The sequence below is a fragment of the Crocuta crocuta genome, unplaced genomic scaffold (assembly GCF_008692635.1).
Source record: "Crocuta crocuta isolate KB4526 unplaced genomic scaffold, BGI_CrCroc_1.0 scaffold396, whole genome shotgun sequence".
In the NCBI taxonomy this organism is placed as follows: domain Eukaryota; kingdom Metazoa; phylum Chordata; class Mammalia; order Carnivora; family Hyaenidae; genus Crocuta; species Crocuta crocuta.
The window spans coordinates 710,537-729,798 of NW_027533259.1; the positions used below are offsets into that span (position 1 = coordinate 710,537).

The 19,262-nt window shown below is 45.6% G+C and overlaps 1 protein-coding gene across 9 annotated transcripts in view; it reads left to right on the top strand.

The window, feature by feature from the left end:
- The window catches only part of ATXN7L1 (ataxin 7 like 1), a 248,855-nt gene that overhangs the window by 162,241 nt on the left and 67,352 nt on the right, over positions 1 to 19,262 (top strand). The window contains exon 1 of one of the 9 annotated variants that reach the window (XM_077746946.1): positions 11,526 to 11,729. The exons of the other annotated variants lie outside the window; for them this stretch is intronic. The gene's annotated coding sequence lies outside the window, so the exon portion shown is untranslated. Of the gene's footprint in view, positions 1 to 11,525; positions 11,730 to 19,262 lie in introns of those variants that run through there. 9 annotated transcript variants of the gene reach the window in all.

Genomic DNA, 19,262 nt, shown 5'->3' on the forward strand with positions numbered 1-19,262 from the left:
CTGGAGCGCCTGGTGCCCTGGAGACGAGTGCTGTGACAGATTCCTAGGGGCTGATTCTTCTGCAGCTCAAAGATACGAGAGGCCATTAGACATCCCTCAATGCCACATGTCAATCAAAATAATTAAAAGCAAAAGAACCAGAAAGCTGGTTCATATATTCCAACATCCATCTAGCTTTCCTCCCCCCAAAAAAGGCTTTTGATAAAATAAGATGATGTGCCAAAAGATGTGTGTGTTCAACAGCAGGACCTGAGGAGAGGAGAGTAAAAGTAATAAAAGTAAAATAAAATTTAAAAAAACTCAATCCCTGCAAAACCGAGTGATTGCTATCTTTGGATAGCAGAGCATTGCCTGGGTTCGGAGTCTGACAAAGTTCAAGTCCTAAATTCAGGTTCTGCCTTTACTCACTGAAGTTTTAACTTCTCTGGACTTCTATTTCCTCTAGACATTGGGGTGATAATACCAATCTTATCATGTGATTATGAGGATTAAACCGTGCTGTCCCAGTAGTTTTTATTACCAACTTATTATTTGTTGCTTTTTAAGATATTAACTTAATCCAGGACAAGCAACAGATTATAGTATATGGGCATCAGTTATCATTAGTGGAACAAAGAACAATCACAGAGTGGTTAATTCAGTAGATTATAGAAATAAAAGAATTCCTATTCATTTTGTTCTTCATTGGACAGGTGTCCATCACACACTTTTTCATGGTCAGGCAAGGCATGCGTGAGGCTCAGAGGCCAGAAGAGCAAACCAGACAGACCCAGTCTCTGCTTTCATGAGGCTTACAATCCAGTATGAAAAAGAATCTGTGTCACGGGATCCCTTCCTGAAATCTACCCATTTCAGACTCACCCAGAGGTATATTCACTGTGGACTGACCTCAGCTGGTTTGGCCATGCAGAACTCATAGGTTCTTTTTGGTAGGCAATAGTTGCTGCTGTAGAAGGTTGTAGAGGGTTGAGGTGGTGAGAGCTGCTTCTCCCCCTTAACCCCCCTACCAGGTTGTAGCGAATTCTAGTGTCACACTGAAGGCTGCCACAGGTACAACATTTATCAAACAAACGTGTATTAGCCAACTAGTAGAAAGAAAACAATTGACTTAACCTACTCGATAACCTTGACAAAGTCCCAGCCTCCTCTCCTTTGAGGTATTCCAGCCTTACCTTACACAAAAGGTTCACTCGAGGCAGGTGCAAGAATATTCCAAACACAGGTCTCTGTTTCCCCGAATCAGCATCATTCTGTCATCAACCCTCCTCCTTCCACTGGCTGCATCAGTCAGCCTCCAGTGTCCCTGAGGGTGAGGGGACAGGCCTCACTGTATTCAAACACCCTGTTTATTTCCAGCAGAGGGGGGCGGTTCTCTAAAGATCTTTGGCCAGCCACATATCTTGAATACCTCTAATATCACCAAAAAGAATCCATTTCTAGCATCCAGGATACGAAGTCCCAAGTTTCACTAACAGAAGCCCATTTTTTTATGTTCAGAATGTTGAGCAAAATATGGATAGCAAAAGGACTCAAAGTAACCACTTTTGGGGGTTTTTGTTGTTGTTTGGTCAAGTTTTTATGTTAATTTCAGTACAGCTAATATACAGTGTTCTATTAGTTTCTGGTGTACAGGATAGTGATTCAACATTTCTGTACATTACTCAGAGCTCCTCATGATAAGTGTGCTCCCCATCACCTATTTCATTGACCTCCCCTTAAAGTAGTCACTTTTGGGGGTGCCTGGGTGGCTCCCCGTCACTTGGGCAGCCAACTTCGGCTCAGGCCATGATCTCACGTCCCATGAGTTCGAGCCCCACATCGGGCTCTGTGCTCAGCTCAGAGCCTGGAGCCTGCTTCGGATTCTGTGTCTCCCTCTCTCTCTCTCTCTGACCCTCCCCTACTCATGCTCTGTCTCTCTGTCTCTCAAAAATAAATAAATGTTTGGGGCGCCTGGGAGGCTCAGTTGGTTAAACATCCGATTTTGGCTTAGACCATGATCTCATGGTTCGTGGGTTCGAGCCCCACTTTGGGCTCTGTATGGACAGCTAGCTCAGAGCCTGGAGCCTGTTTCAGATTCTGTGTCTCCCTCTCTCTGACCCTCCCCTGCTCACACTGTCTCTCTCTCTCTCTCAGAGATAAAAAAGAAAACATTAAAAAAATTTAAAATATTTTTAAAAATTAAAAATAAATAAATGTTTTTAAAAAATAGTCACTTTTGGAGTGTGACCTCTCTGATTAGTACTACTTGCCCAATCTGGACTTTGTATTCTTTTTTTAAAATTTCTTAAAAATGTTTATTTATTTTGAGAGGGAGTAATAGCAAGCAGGGGAGGGGCAGAGAAAGAGAATCCCAAGCAGCCTCCACATTGTCAGCACCTGACGTGGGGATTAGTCCCACAGACCACGAAATCATGACCTGAGCCTAAATCAAGTCAGCTGCTCCATGGGCTGAGCCACCCAGCTGCCCCTGGACTTCGTATTCTTGATAGCATGTGAGCTGCTCACCCCTAGAGGTAAAGCCTAGACTAACTGGCTTATACATGAGAAAATACCAGTTATTCTCAGGTACTCTTTTTTTTCTATGTATGTTTATTCGAGTACTTTAAAGCGAATTATAGACAGTGTAACTATGTTCCATTTCTCTCTCCTATTCAAAAGGCATGATTCCCAGTGGTGAGCCAGGAAGGGGGGCTGGATTATACCCAAAGTGACCATAATTTCTGGACTGTTCGGGGAAGTCACACAATGTATACCTGCTGCCCTGGGGCCCATTCACTTAGCACCCCCTTTTATTTTCAGAGGTGTCCAGTTAGGATAATGAAGTATATGGTCACTCTGCTTCTAGAAAATGCAGTAGCACAGAACAAATGTACCCTAGAGAACAGGGTTTGAATCCTGTCTCTACCACTCCCCAGTAGGCAGGCCTCAGGCACATTGCCTCATCTGGATAAACCTTACTTTCCTCATTTGTAAACTGAGAGTAATATACTTGCTTGCTTTCCATCCATAGTCATTTTTCTTTTTTTTTTCTTTTTTTTTAAACTTTTTTAAAAATATTTTTTATTTATTTCTAGGAGAGAGAGAGAGAGAGAGAGACAGCGTGAGCAGGGGAGGGTCAGAGAGAGAGGGAGTCACAGACTGAAACAGGCTCCAGGCTCTGAGCTGGCAGTCAGCACAGAGCCCGATGCGGGGCTCGAACCCACGAACCGCGAGATCATGACCTAAGCGAAAGTCGGACGCTCAACCGACTAAGCCACCCAGGCGCCCCATAGTCATTTTTCTTAAGTTTATTTATTTATTTTGAGAGAGAGAGAGCATGCACACAGGGTCAGGGCAGGGAGAGAGAGAGAGAGAGAGAGAGAGAGAGAGAATCCGGAGAAGACTCCATGCCATTAGTGTGACATGGGGCTCCAAACCATGAACCATGAGATCATGACCTAAGCTGAAATCAGGAGTCAGACAGTTAACCAGCAGAACCACCCAGGTGTCCTCCTAGTCCATTTTTAAGGGAGTCCCATGGATGTGAATAAACTGGTGGAGAGAACGGCACTGACAAAGTTAGGTGTTGTTCCTGTCCTTAAAGCCAACATAGGTTTATGCTTTGAATTGACTCTAGCTTGGGAGAAAATTAGCTTTGGAATATAGATCGTGTCTGCTCTTGTACTTGCCTTTCTGTAGAATGGAGAGACCTGTTCATGGCCTGTTTCTTCCAGGGAAGCAAGAGCCGTCCCCTTAGTGCTTGGGGATTTACTTTTCTCCTTAATTCCATCAGAGAAGAGAACATGGGCCTTACAAGTAAAACCATAAGCCCTTCTTTTGCCTTGAAGTGTATTAATGTAAAAATTTTCCAGTAAAGATTCAACATACCCTTCCTTATAAATGTATAATTGTTTGGAAAGTTTGAGAAGACATCGTAACTAGTGAGAGCCGAAGGTAAAAGGCCCCTCATGAGTATACCACCTTGTTGATGCCTAGACTTAGCACATGTTCCCATGGCAACAGTCACAACCAAGGTGAGGTGCCTCTCCCCGGCAGAAGTACTGTTTTGCTTAATAATGTGAAATTTCATTTCTTCAAAATGAAAATTGCTTTTTTTCTTATTATGAAAGTAATACGTTATAAAAACTGCCCAAATTCCAGGAGATATAAGAAAGTAAATATTTTGGTGTAAAGCTTTATAATCATGTTTCTATGTGTATGTGTTTGTCTATGTGTTGTACATGTGTATCTGTATGCATATATCTTATATTTTAAAAAATAAAAGTGGAATCCTATTATAGACATGGCTTTGAAATCTGCCTTTTTTTTTTCATTTAAAATTGGTGTGGACACATTTCACTAAATATAGATCTACATCATCGTTTTTATAGCTTCCTAGCGTTCCACGGAATAGATGTATCAGCAGTTTACTTTGCCAGTTCCTGATTGCTTGTTATTTAGGTCTGGTTAAGGGCACAGTATCTACCCCTTTCGGTGTAATTTTTTAAAAAATCAATATAAGATATCTACTCCTAATGCACGCACGAGCGCGCGCGCACACACACACACACACACACACACACACACTTCTCAGAATCCCACCAGGAATGATTCCTTTATTTATTAGCTGGTGGTCTTTGCATTTAGGTGGAAAGAGTTCTGATGTTTGAAGCATAGAGCAAGGAGAACTAGTCAGCAACAGGACAGAGGGCAGCTCGAGGTGGGATGCCGTGCTGCTGTCTTGCAAGGAGCCTGGGGTAGGCTCACTTATTGCTCAGTAACCTCCTCGGGCACCAGATCCCAGATCTGGTCACTCACTGAACAGCACTGCTGCCAGAGCTTCTGTCATCTCCCAGCCCTTCAGCTGGGAAATAGCCTCATCATCAGAATACTCCTCTCAAAAAAGAAAGACGCGTGTTCTCATGCAGGCGTTTCCATGAGGCGCGTCTAATAACAACTCAGTATTGCGAACTCTGCCACTGAGTGAAGCTCCTTGGGAACGTGGCCAGGAGCGCTTGAAGAGCACCAAGTGCCACGGGACATCCACGGGAGCAGCTCCGGGCTTTCCCTGGGAAACAGCTTACACTTAGCTTGCACAGGAACCTAGCACGTTTGATGGTCTGATGTCCAAGTTTGGCAAATTAGCACTCTGGGTAGGACTACGGAGGCAGGCCCTGCCAATAAAGAGAAGTGACACCGGAGTGCAGGAAAATAAAAGTGAAAGGCACAAAGCGAGGAAGGCGAGGCCGCTTTTGGGCAGGGGCAGACCGCCCTGCACACTTTCTTAGCATTGCAGACTGCAGGTACTACCTGTGAAGGCGTGGCAATTAGTTCACAGAGTCCCAACCAACATTTTTATTTTAATTCATTTTTTTTATTTTGAGAGAGACAGAGCACATGCAAGTATGAGCGGAGGAGGGGCAAAGAGGAAGAGAGACAGGGAGACCGAATCCCAAGCAGGCTCTGCACTGTCAGCACAGAGCCAGACTGGGACTCAGTCAGTAAAGCATCTGACTTCGGCTCAGGCTTGATCTCACCATTCATGGATTTGAGCACCATATCGGGTTCTGTGCTGACAGCTCAGAGCCTGGAAACTGCTTTGGATTCTGTGTCTCCCTCTCTCTCTGCCCCTCCCCTGCTCATGCTCTGTCTGTCTCTCTCAAAAATAAATAAAAACGGTTTTAAAAATAAATAAGTAAAAGAGTCGGATGCTTAATGGACTGAGCCACCCAGACGTCCTATTGACCAACATTTTAAACAGTGGAATACAAGAGAAAGTGTCAGTGTTTTTTACTCAGTGAAGGTAAATGTTATCTTTTGGAACTTTGGTCATATCTATATGCTCATGTTAGGGCAAAGTGTAAAATTTATGACTTCAGGTAGATCAGGGTCAAGAAGTTTGAAGGCTACAGATGTGGGGCTCTGAAGTTATCACCACTTTATAGCAAAGTTTGGAATGCCCTTCCAAGATCATTCCAGTGATCTTGAGTTATGGAAAAAAAAAAAAAGGATCAAATAATGTTCAAAGTCTACCATTTAAGAGGACAAAGTACAGTGGGGTGAAGATCTTTTTGGAAAGATCTCTGTTACAAAGTGCCTCCAATTTTTTTTGAAGATTTAGTGTTTTAAATTTTAAATGGAAAGCATTTCTACCTTCTCCCTAACTTGAATCACAAATAGAACTTTTAAAACCACAAAATCTGGGGCGCCTGGGTGGCTTAGTTGGTTAAGTGTCTGACTCTTGATTTTGGCTCAGGTCATGATCTCACGGTTCATGAGTTCAAGCCCTGCTTCTGGCTCTGTGCTGGCAGCATGGAGCCTGCTTGAGATTCTCTGTCTCCCTCTCTCTCTGCCCCTTCCCCACTCTCTTTCTCTCTCTCTCCCCTCTTTCATAAACTTAAATAAAATAAAAACAAAATTTGACTGGAGGGGAGGAAAAAGAGAGACCTGGAAAATGCAAAGTAATGCTTTAAAATAATTAATTAAAATAGAATTAATCAATTAAAACACCAGATCTGAGATCTATATAACGTGAAGGCATTCACCTTCCAGGTATACCTAATAAGGTATGCATATATCTTTGAGATGTGCATTAAGAGAAATTTCACTCATTCATTCAAAACGTGTATTAAAAACTCGTAGCAAGCTTCCATGCTTGGCTACGTATCAGCCTTCAAGATAAAAGAGACTTGGGACTGGCCTTCAAGGAACTTACAGTCTAGTAGTCCAGTTTCTAGTCAACCCACATTTAAAGTCATTTTGCAAATTGCATACAATACGGCTACGGCTCATTGAAATTGATACTCTCCTGAAACCCTGGGGTATGTGGCCTCAGTATGGGTACAGCCGGCCCCGTGGCTTTGGTCATGAGTCCATATCAAGAAGCATTAAGCCAAAAGCCAGTCCCAGGTCAAATCAGGAAGGCTGACACCATCTCTGTAAATCTAGGCAAAAGCGAAGGGCCTCAAGCTAGGCCGCAGGTCCTGACCTGAGAGTGTGCGGGGTAAGCTCAGGAACAAGAACCCAGCTGCTGACATGCTTATCTTGCTTTCTGTCTCCTGACACCTCAGGCCTCTATCTTTTTTTGGCTCCATCCTTTTCCTGACCAGCTTTCCATATATCCGGGCCATGTTTTGAAGACCTTACTGGTCCCGGACCAGCTTCCTCCTCCTGTACGTACTCGGATGCAACTCCCTTCGCTAAGGGGAGTCCAAATGCCCAGAGTGAGAGCCCAGGGTCCCAACTTTGTCTCCATCCATGCCAACCCCCTCCTGGATGTACTGTCCTCACCGGCCTTCCCCAAACCACTGTATCCATCCCCACAGCACTATTTGGCTGCTCTGTGGTAGAAGTGCCTCTGTTAAGCACACCGGTACCAACTACAACAAGTTTCTACTAATATTCCGTGTCCCTCTCTTTTACTAATTGGATCATTAAATTTGGATTAACTTGATACTTTTATAATTTGATATTACAGATTTGGTGGTAATGCCTCACAGATTTTCACAAGTTCTGATTTTAAATCTGTCTCCCCTAAATATGCCAGTCCCTGTCAAACCATGTGTTGCACTTTTTGGTTTTAAAAAAACAGTGTCTGGGTCGCCTGGGTGGCTCAGTCCGTTAAGCCTCTGACTTCGCTCAGGGCATGATCTCGCAGTCTATGAGTTCGAGCCCCACATGGGGCTCTTTGCTGACAGCTCAGAGCCTGGAGCCTGCTTCAGATTCTTTGTCTCCCTCTCTGTCTGCCCCTCCCCCACTTGCACCCTGTCTCTCTGTTTCTCAAAAATGAATAAACACTACAAAAAAACTTTTTAAACAGTCTATATGCTCTGAGGAGTCACAAGTTATATGGAAATATTCTACACACTTTGTATCTTGTAAGCAAACGAGTTTTCCTGCTGAGACTGTCCTCATTTACCGAGTCCCCGTATTCTTTTCAGGCAGCATGGATGCAAATGTCATGTGGTCGCCAAAACAACCTCAAATAAACCAGTGAGAGGGGCCACCTGTCATTCCTCCAACCACAGAGCCTCTCCAGTCACCAGGAGCTTGTGCCTTTGATTGGTCCTTACCATCTAGGCTGCTTTAGGCACTTTGAACATAAAAGTCCACCTTGACACCCAGCTTCTCTGGCCTTTGGTTCTGTGTTTTGTTGTGTTGTGTTTTCAGGGAGGAAGAAAGGGGAGAGGTAGATTCATAAGGCAGTGACAGAACACTTGAGAACTTTGTAATCTTCACCTCATGCCTGTCACCCCTCCCGCCCTCCCCATTCGACATCTCTGGTCATGGCTCTGAGCACTTGGGTTCCCGACAAATGTCCTCATTCACCCTTACAAACCCTGTGGCCATCTGCAGGCACTCATTACCACGTTCCCTCGGAGGAAGTGCCTCAAACCTGCAGTGAAGTAGCTCACAGTGTGTCACGCAATAGTAATACCATTTTCTATCAAGCTGTGAGTGTGCCCACATGGTATACACAAGGGACAGGACAGCAGGAGCCTTCATTTGGTCCAGTATTTTCCGTGGTCTCTGCTACAAAAGAACTCAGCAGAAGCATAACTCTGAAACACAGCGTTGAAGAAGACATCCACCAAAGCATGTGCTAAGCCACATCCCGCCTACATGAGACAGCACACCTGGGAAATGTACATGACATGATGCACAGCTTGGCAAGCCTGCTGGGACACTCCACTTGGTCTTCTCCCCAGACCAGGATTAGGTGAAGAGCCAGGAGTTAGCACGCAGGGGAACTAATCAAATCAAAGAGGGACGGGGTGGAGGTGGTTCCTTCCCATTGAAATAGGAGCTCTGGAGTAGAGATGTCTGAGCTCCCAGGTGTGGAAGGAAACCCCCTGTGTTTAACACTTGCAATCTGAACCTGCTACAGAAAAACCATGAAGACAGGGAGTTCTGGGGAAATCTAGTGAGATGATGCACTTTTCTAATACAACCACTTTTGTGGACTTTTTAGTTCGATCATTATGTGTTCTGGAAGCATGATAGAGGCAAGCAAGAAAGGCCAGGTTAGGAATTAGGAGATCCAGCATTGTTTATAATTTGCATTGTAGCCTCGGACGTGGTTTGTAGCCTCTCCAGAATCTCAGTGTAGTTGTCTGAAAATGGGAGTAATAAAGCCCACCACTTTGAACGTGCTTTGTGAATATAAAACACCACACCAGCATGAGTCTTTCATGCATGAGACTGAGACCAAGACCTCTTGAAGCCTCAGGTGTTTTCTGCCCATTCATGGTGTTTTCTGAGGATCAAATAATATAATATGCATGTAAACCATGGGGTTCTACATGAAGGGCACGGCTCAGATACGTGCTGGTGTCACTTTGTGGAGTCCATTGCCAACCCAGAGGCCAGGGCTGGTTTGAGACTCACTTCGCCCCACCTGATCCATCTCTCTGGTGGTCGCCCTTCCCCCAACCCCACCCCCCACCTCAGCCTTCTTCCTCCCCACCTCCTTCCTTTGTCCAGCATGCTTTACATTACCTTTGCTCTTCTCTCTTGATCTGAGTTTCACTCCAGGGGGGCTCCATTTCAGATCCCAGAGAAACCCTGTCTGTATATAGTTCGTAATAAAATGTGGTTTCTTTTGGTAGGAAAGTGGGAGCTACCATGTGCGTTCATGTCCACCACCATTATACCCGTGACCCTCAACTGGAGAAACAACACTTACTCTCCAGTATAAATATGAATATGGCCCAAGGTTACAGTAGCTTTTACAAGCAACCTGTTACTACTTACTACTTTTCTCTAAACCTCTGGAGTGGGGAAGTGGCAACATTTTATTCTTAAAATCAAAGACAGACGATAGATAGTATAGACCAAGAAAGAATTCCCTGAAAATTTCAGCAAACAGGCATTTACTTGGGCAATTAGAATTGCAGTTGAAGAGACACAGATCCGGGTAGAAACCTGGACCGCGTTCTGAGGGAGACAAAGAAAGGGCAGGGCTGTATAGTCAAGGATGTGAGCCGAGTTCTCACTCAGATCCTCTATGCAAAACAGGGATGGAAACTAGGTTAACTGGGATTGGTTGGGTTCATATGTAAATAAGGGATGGAAACTCGTTCATTGCAAGGGCTCTTTTTGAAATGAAGAGTGAGGATGATTCAGGTGCCATGATGAGGAGGAAGTTAAGTCCCAGCTAGGGCTTGCAGCTGGCTGAAAGGTTTTTAAAAAGTTCATGGTTCCTGTGAGAAATTCATGCATAAATTCCTCCTCCCTTATGGCCTCCTGACCCCATTTTAAAAAGAGACTCACTTAGTTAGGCTTGCTTGCTGCATTTTGAAATCTCCTTTGAAAGAGAGTTAGACAGATATCATAGATAGATAGATAGATAGATAGATAGATAGATAGATAGATAGATAGACGATAGATGATAGATAGATAGATAGATAGATAGATAGATAGATAGATAGATAATGGGAGGAGGGCTTGAGCCCACTCAGTGATTTAAAATATTTTACTCTGGGGCACCTGGCTGGCTCAGTCGGAAGAGCATGTGACTCTTGATCTCGGGGTTGTGAGTTCAAGCCCCAAGTTGGGTGTAGAGATTACTTAATGAATTTTAACTTAAAGTCAAAGTAACATAAAATTTCTCACTCTTACATCTACACCTCAGTTCTCTTGGAATTCAGTTCTCTCAAATCCTCAGATAACTCTAAAATTTTATCTGGTTGATGGTCCTAAAATGAGACCATGCTTAATGCATTCCGGGAAAGAAATGGAAAACCTTGCTAAATAAGTGACTTAAGCATTCCTTTTTATGTTGTCCGATGAAAATGCTTTATTCACTGTCACCAAAAGAACACAGGTTGCAGTCCTGATGGAGAAAGATTGACCCAATCAACCCTAAACTCCAAGGGGACAGGGAAACCTTTCTCAGAACCAGGTCAAGAAACAGCCTGGGGACTCTGCCCTCTCCATTTGCTTCCTGTGTGGCTCAGTGATCTCACTCACTGCACGGAGCAGGGAACTTGGAAGTCCCTTTCCTGTGTCCTGAAATCTCCATTCAGCACGCCCTTTTTTTCTTCTCCCATGGGATTTGCCAACTTCCGAATTCCGGTGCTCCTGCAGTCACCCCCAGATGTGCACCAAGGCCTCAGCTTTTGCAAAATCTCCGAAGTCAATCTCTAAGTCAAAGATGCTTCAAGGAAGCACTCGGTTCCTTCTGCCTGCTAACTGCAGTTTGTCATGTGACACCTGCNTGTCCTTTATCTGCCAACATCTACATTTCCTTCAAGGTGGTAATCTTTTGCTTTTGTTATTGAAGTTCTGTCTTATTCTTAATTGTTACCCCATTGCTTGGGAGCCTGCATAAACAGTTAACAAAAACACGGCGCACGAGGCAGCCGTTTCGCTTTCTGTGCTTGTTGTTCTTGGCACCGGGTCAGTTCTATGAACTTCTGGTGTCCAACTGGTAGGACCTGAAACTCTGTGTTTAACAAGTGCCTGTAGTCAAAACAGTTGGCGTGTGCAAGCTCTGACCGCGGGGACTGCTGCCGCTGGTCAGCCCGGTCCTGGACTGTGCAGAACACCGAATCACGTTGCTTCGTTTCGGGGTTGGGCTTTTGTTGTTTCGCTGTTGGGTTTGTTTTGTTGTTTTTTTTTTTTTCTTTTTTTTTTTCCTCTTTTTTTGTGATGGCATCCGTGCTAATCTGGATCTCTTCAGGTTCCAAAAGTACAACATGTTTACAGTCGACGTAGAATCAGATTAAGTTGGCAGCCTGAGTCTCTCTGTAAGTGGTTTTAGTTTACATTTCTTCTGCTAGCAGGATGTTTTGCATAATTTTGCTGATCCTGGGTTATTTATAGACTTTTTTGAAGAAACGGGGATGCATGAGAGTTTTCTGTTCTAACTGTGGAAAGTGAAATCCGTTTCTACAGTGAGGGAGGGCGACTGGGCATGTGTAGCCGAAGGTTATTTTAGCTCTTGAAAATTAATTTCTCCTCGAGGTCACTTGATAACATTCCGGAGCCTCCACTCCAAGCCACTGACATCAGATACCCTGCTGATTGCCTTAGGACGTGTTGTTTTCCTTTTAGTCGGTCAGAAATGGAGCAAAATGAAAGTCGTGATGCCATTTCCTCTGGGGCGCTCTGGGAGGGTGGATGCAGGGATTGGGTATTGTTTCAAATGTCCGAAGTGGGTTTGTAGGGGGTTGTTTTGTACCACCCGCGGGAGCTGTGTCTGATGGCCCCCGCAGCAGCCTACCCAGAAGCCGGTTGGCGGGACCCACTGAGAGCCTGGGGGAGGGGCAGAGGAAGGACAGCCGCCGGGAAGTTAGTGGCCATTCAAGTTTGCTCTCATCTAAATGACAGTGATACTCAGCTGTATATAACATGAAAAAAAAAAGTCATCGACTGCACGATGGCATTATGGCTACTGCATTATCGGTTTGATCTTCTAGCCTGGGGGTAGCACCTTCTGATAGCACCTTTGGGGGGGTGGGTGTGTGTGTATGAATGGGAAGGAAATCTGGGCATGTTCGAAACCACTACACCAGGATGAGCACTCTATGAAAGGGTTTCCCATAATATTTACTACAACAGTTGGCTAAAAATTGCTCTGCTTTGCCCACTAAATGGCTGTGTGATTAAATCACCCCTTGATAGCATTCCGTGAGCACCTCCCCTCTCTGTGTCGACTGCCCTCGGAATTTGCATGGGTAAGTAGCACGTTCATCAGCATAATGAGTGCACAGTCCCCAGTCTAATGGTCCAGGAGAATGCCGTAATTGAGACACTTCATTGTGCCTCGGGTTAAATATTTTAAACCAAACAAATCGAAAAAGGAGGGAGAAAACAGTAACATCATTTGGGCGGCGTGAAAGGCCTTCTAAGTGGGGAGTCCGCGCTGATCAGGGTCCTTGGGTCCCTCACAGAGAGGTCCACATCTCCTCTCACCCCCCCCCACCATCACCGACTCACACCCGCAAATGAAAATGGATGGCTGAGACGGAAATTTCCAAGGTAGTAAAAGTGACGTCGTCATAACTGCTAGGTGCTGCCAAGAGCCGATTTCTTTTTCTCCTCCAAGTTTCTCTCATGTGTAGGAGAGTAGGTTCTTTTTTGGTGGTGTTTTGGTTTTGGTTTAGTTTGGTTGGGTTTTTGGCCTCCTCTAACCTTGCAGGCAATGACCATGAGGCGGTCTTACTCTTGGTCTTTCAGTTTGGAGTGTGCCCTCTGCTTCCTCACGGTAGCCCCGCCGCGCTGGGGAAGGACAAGTTAAGCCCTTTGGTCCCAGCATTAAAAGGCTTGCACAGCGGGACTGGAGAGCTGGCACTCAGGTCCAGATGTTTATCCATCAGACCTTCACCTACTCGCTGCCCCATCCAAACCTGTGAGCTGCATTGCAGATGTTAGGAGACCTTTTGTTCTAATGTGATTCTAATCTGCCCCCAAGGATGTGGCCCCTACAACACTTACCTTCTCCTGTATTAAGGCCGAGCTAGGATTTGACGCTCGCCGTTTGAAGGCCCTGGGCTTGAGGTGTGTGTTAGTTTGTGTGCATGTCAGCTAGTGGTGATGATTATGGGGGCTCCTGCTCCGCTGTGTAAAAAAGCTAATGGCCAGAGTGACTAAAGAGACATGAATCGAACCTGCCGACCTTTATGATAGTGTTGAAGCAGGATGGCAGTGATTACAGAAAGGTTTCCGATCATCCTGCCCTTGGGCTTTTGCATTTGAATTAGCCAGACCCGCCCACCTTGGGATCCTGGAGAAAATAAAGGCACAGTTAACTTGCCAGCCCCCTTGACTGTGTCGCCCCTCCCAGGCCCTCCAGACATCTGCCCCCAACACCTTTCCAACACCCACCCTCCTTCCTTGCTTTGGTTCCGTCTGCCAGTCTGGAGAGAGCTGTGGTTGGATTGATAATTGATCTGTGTCTGGGCCCCTTAGCAGTAGTTAGTGTTTGTGGATCCATCTTCTCTCCTGGCCTCCAGGGAGTGGTTCTGCTGGGCCCCACACTCAGCAGGAAGTCCAGGGGTGGCAGGGGCCTGGAGTCTGCTGGAGGGCCAAGGCACCCAGGTGAAACTTGGATACTGGGTGGGCAGCATTGGGCCAGCTGGTCTGAGTTGGTTTGCCAAACCTGTGAGAGTTTGGTGGCTCTCCACACTCTGGTGGCTACCTCACTCTGCTGTTAGCCCACTCATCGCCAAGGTTTTAAGCTTTTCTGGAACAAGGGCAATAACATATAGATTATGCAGAACCCCCAAAAGTAAGAGGCCAAACAAGAAAGTAAGCCAGTGGAAGGAGTTGGTTACTCCTCGGCTGTGGCGTAGTCACCCCGTTTCAGACCAGCCCCTTGTGCACCTGTTGACTACCTCAGCCTTAGGCCACCAAGGCAGGCAGGATTTGCCAGTTGTCATGGAGCAGTAGGTTACCCCCCACTTTGACCTTGCTACAGTTTGCTATCGAAGTGGCACATCCCATACTAAGGAGGGAGATATATTTGATCTACAGCATGTCAGAGGTTAGGAGTCCCTTTTCCCCTGTCCTCCTTACGATACTTTTTCTCTCCAATCTGGTGAACAGGAAGGGCTTTTAGGTAAATCAACTGTATTAATTTGCTAGGGCTGTCATAACAAAATACGACAGACTGGGAGGCTTGAACTACAGAAATTTAACTTCTCACAGCTGTGGAGGTTAGAAGTCCCAAGATCAAGGTGCCAGCCATGTTGGGTTTTCTCCTGAGGCCTCCCTTCTTTTTTTTTTTTTTTTAATGTTTTATTTATTTCTAGGAGAGAGAGAGAGAGAGACAGCATGAGCAGGGGAGGGTCAGAGAGAGAGGGAGTCACAGACTGAAACAGGCTCCAGGCTCCGAGCTGGCAGTCAGCACAGAGCCCGACGCGGGGCTCGAACCCACGAACTGCAAGATCGTGACCTAAGCGAAAGTCGGACGCTTAACCGACTAAGCCACCCAGGCGCCCCTGAGGCCTCCCTTCTTAGCTTATAGATGGCCGTCTTCTTGCTGTCCCCTCATCAGGTTGTTCCCCCCCACTCCTACCCTGTGCATGCACACACCTAGTGTCTCTTCCTCTTCTTATGAAAGGACTCTAGTCGTATTGGATCAGGGCCCACCCTCACTGGGCCTCATTTGAACTTAATCACCTCTTTAAAGGCCTTATCTGCAAGACAGTTACATTCTGACATATTGGCAATTGGGACTTAAGTGTATGAATTTGCGGGCAACATAATTCAGCCAGACAACTAAGCATGTTCCCACCTCAGCCCCATTCATTAGCAGCGTTGGAACTGCCATGATGTAGAGGTTCATCTGTGACTTGTTTCTGCACTTGAGAGTGTATGGAATCAGGCACCATCTTTCTGTGCGGGTTCATAGTCAAAGGGAGCACAACGAGAAAAAGACAAAGTATGTTCCAAGTCACAAGATAAAGTCACCAGTGGCTGTGAAAAGTCCGAGTTAGCTTTCACGTGTCCTGTGATGATTTTTAGATGACTTCAGCAGCCCACCGTCTTGAGGAAGGCTGTTGGAGGGGTGGGTTGAACAAATGTAGCTCGCAGACCAGGGGGCCCCAGAAGTCATCTGATGGAAAGTGTTACCTTCCCTTCTGGGCCTCTTCCTCCTGGTGCCTTTCTGGGCAAACTCCCTGATCTGTGAATAGATTCACTGGCATGATCTTCTCCGTGTCCTGCCAACAACTATGTATATATATTTAAATCTGCCCTCAGTGTTCATTCCCTCTAGAAGCTGGGAAACCAGCCTTCCCTGGACTAAGAGAGGAGAAATTAGCCAGTTATCTCCCATTTCAATGGCTGCTCTTTTAGCCATTGATCTCCCTCCCTTCTTCTTTGCTATATGTCCTATATAGGACATCTTTATATATGTCCTATATAGGACATCTTTAACCCAGAGATGCCAGGGGCCAGCAGGTTGGCCTCTGATAGCCATTTGCAAGAATTTTCCCCCAAGATCTTTTCTAGTAAAGAATGTTTGTTCCCCAAGGAAGCAACCACCCTCAGCCAAGACCAGGGCAAGGTTTCTAGGAGCCCATCTTGAGAATGGCAGACACTGAAGCCTGGTGTTCTTAAAAACTGCCATTCAGGATGGAAGCCCAAGGATGAGTTGTGTCCAAGCCACAGGGATCCCAGCCTTTCTGCACCTGCCGGGTTCCTGCTGCAGGTGACTCAGGTTCTGGTCTCCATGAGGGGACCATGGAGAGACAGTGTGTTCCTGGAAGCTAGTGGAAGGATCCATTGCCCTTCATGAGCCAGCCTCAATTTTGGTCTGAGACAAAAGAGAAGGTGATAGCTGCTGGGAGAGGAGGTCAGGAATCAGCTGCTCCGTGCTGACAGGCCTGCCTCTGGCAGCCCGACTGCCAGCGGAGGTGGGATCTGGGTTATTTATAACGGTAATAATCATAAAACTGTTCTTTTATGTTCACCTAGCCTGACTCAACTTTTAAACCTCTTTTACATGCCTGATCTCATTGGCTCCTCCTTATAGCCCTGGAGGGGCAGATATTGTTAACCCCAGAGCATGAAAATTCTGGAAGGAGAGCCCGGGTTTGAGACTTCAGCTCCTGGACGCCGGTGCTCCTTCTATTGATTTCAGCTACCTACTGTCTATATTTGGTTGCCAGTAAGGAGGTAGTTTGCAAATTGGAAAACCAGGCGTGTGGTTTTTTTTTAAATTGTGTCTTGTCAGTTATAAAATCCACATTTGATTGCTCACTGAGTGTAACGCATTGCTCTAAGACCTTTACGCTTAAGCTTTACCACTGCTGGTAAGGAGACGGCTATTGTTAGCCCCACTTACCGGTTGTCCCTGAGATCCTTACTAGGGAAGATGAAGAAGTGTGGGCTCAGTGACACACACCTGCCCTGAATGGTCAAGAGCGCTGTTCACAGGTCACTGTCATGCTGGGGCATGTATCAACTTGCACACTTGGCTGTGTCTTTTTCCACATTGTAAGCAAGCGTTTGGAAGAAGAATGGTATTGGTGGCAGACCTATCAAGTTTTCAGGTGCCAGATTTGGGCGGGTGAATGGATACATTAACGGGTAGAGCAGTAGACTAAATCCAACCAGATGACACTTTTAAAGGACACCTCTGGATCTGCGGCTTGGCAGAAAAATGTGCGAAATAAGACTTAGGGGTGATACAATTATCAAAAATAAAAAATCTAGACTGGGGGCGAGACACCTGGGTGGCTCAGTCTGTTGAGGATTCGACTCTTGATTTCGGCGCAGGTCATGATCTCACAGTTCATGAGATTAAGCTCTGCATTGGGCTTTGCACTGTCAATGTCAGAATACTTAGGATTCTCTTATCTCTTCCTCTCTCTTTGCCCCTTCTTTATTCATACACTCTCATTCTCTCTATCTCGCTCAAAATAAATAAATAAATAAAAATCTAGGTTGGATCTCTGGCTACATTACTAGGAGGACAATGTCCAGGATAGACAGCCAGGAGCTACTCAGACCCCATCTGTAATGTTCTCTCACCCGAGTTCCACAGTCTATGAAGCACAGACAGTAGAGCCAAAGAGGACACAGGGAAAAGAATAGTGAAAATGATGTTATGTGAGGGTTTAAAAAGACGTTCGGGTGTTTAGCCTGGAGAAAGATTTCAAGGAGCAAATATTTGGCAAGATGTCCCACACAAGGGAAATGAGACTGGTTCAAGATGACCCTCATAGAGAAGAAAAGGGATTCGTGTGGGCATTGCAAAGCAACTCAAGTAAGGGGAGGACACTCCAACAGCCATGCAACCACCGTGCTGCCTCACCTGGTGCGTGCCTGGAAGGTCCCATTGGCACTGGGACCTGCAGGGGAAAAGCAAGACTGGGTGGCCCCATGGCCAGAATGCTGAGGAGGCCACAACAACCCCAGAAATGGGCCCGCAGGGATTAGGGGAGTGTGGGGCTTCTTGTGGCCTGTTGGGAGTCTGTTACTCTGTCCCAACCTCAAGGTCTAAGACCTGGGTGCCTTTGGTAGTGATGATGATTCCATCACGGGAATGGTGATCTCTCTGAAGGAAATGACCGTTATATCAGAGACAAGGGGCTGGCAGAGGGGACTGTTCCTCAGTACCTGGGATGTGTGTGTGTGTGACATTATTTAAAACAATCACACTTCTTCATAGACCTGAGTTGGCCTTGTTTGAGAAGTACTATCTTAGAGTGCCTGTGAGCTGATTCCTACTGGCCAGCTTAACTACTGTAACTTAAAAAATTACCTGCTTTAAGTGATACCAAGAAAGGCTTTGTTTGTTTTTTAAGTATTTGCATATTTTGAGAGAGAGAAAGAGAGGCAGAGAGAATGGGAGAGAGAAAATCCCAAGCAGGCCCCATGTTGATTTCATGAACCGTGAGATCATGACCTGAGCCAAAATCAAGAGTCGGTCACCCAACCAACTGAGCCACCCAGGCACCCCCCAAGAAGGGTTTTTAAGGAAACTCTTGAGTTATCCTGAAGCAGATTGTTTATAGTGATGCTATGAACATTTGTATATAAGGATTTGAGAACGTGTTTTCAGTTCTTTTGGGGTATTTACCTTAGGAATAGAATTGTGGATTGTATGGTAATTCTATGTTTAATTTTTTAAGGCACTACCATACTGTTTCCCATAGAGGCTGTGCCATTTTACATTCCCACTGATAATGCCTAACGGTTCCAGTTTCTCCACATCCTTGCCAACACTTGTTATTTTATGTTTTTGGTTGTTTTGGGTTATTTTTCTATACATAGCCAGTCTAGTGGGTGTGGAGTTGTAGCTCATTATGGTTTTGATTTGTTCCCTAATAACTAACAATGTTGAGCATCTCTTCATGTGTTTGTTTCATCATGTATACCTTCTTTGAAGAAATGTTCAAGTCTTTTGTCCATTTTTTAACTGGGTTGAACCTGCCTGTTTCTGTATTTAGAATTAAGGTTCTAAATTTCCTATTCCTCAGATGCTAGAACAGTAGTAAAATATTGCATCTTTTTATCTTAAACCACCTGTTTGCTGAGAATTTCATCCACCAACTTATTACTGGGAACCTGAGGTGACAGGAGAGAACAGGGTGAAAGGGTCAGGGAAAGGTCCTCCAGAAGGATCCAAGGGCTCTGAAGTTGGCCCATGGAAGCTGTTCACATCTCTGTCCTCCAGGTCATCCTGGAGCTCAGTAGAGACCAGGAAAGCTGTTGACATTAGTCTCTGGAATGACTGTGTCTCGCGGGCCATGGAGCCTGCCCTTTCATCCGTGCAACATTGCAACATCCAGGAGGCCTCCTCCTGACAGTCCCCTGAGCAGGGTAAG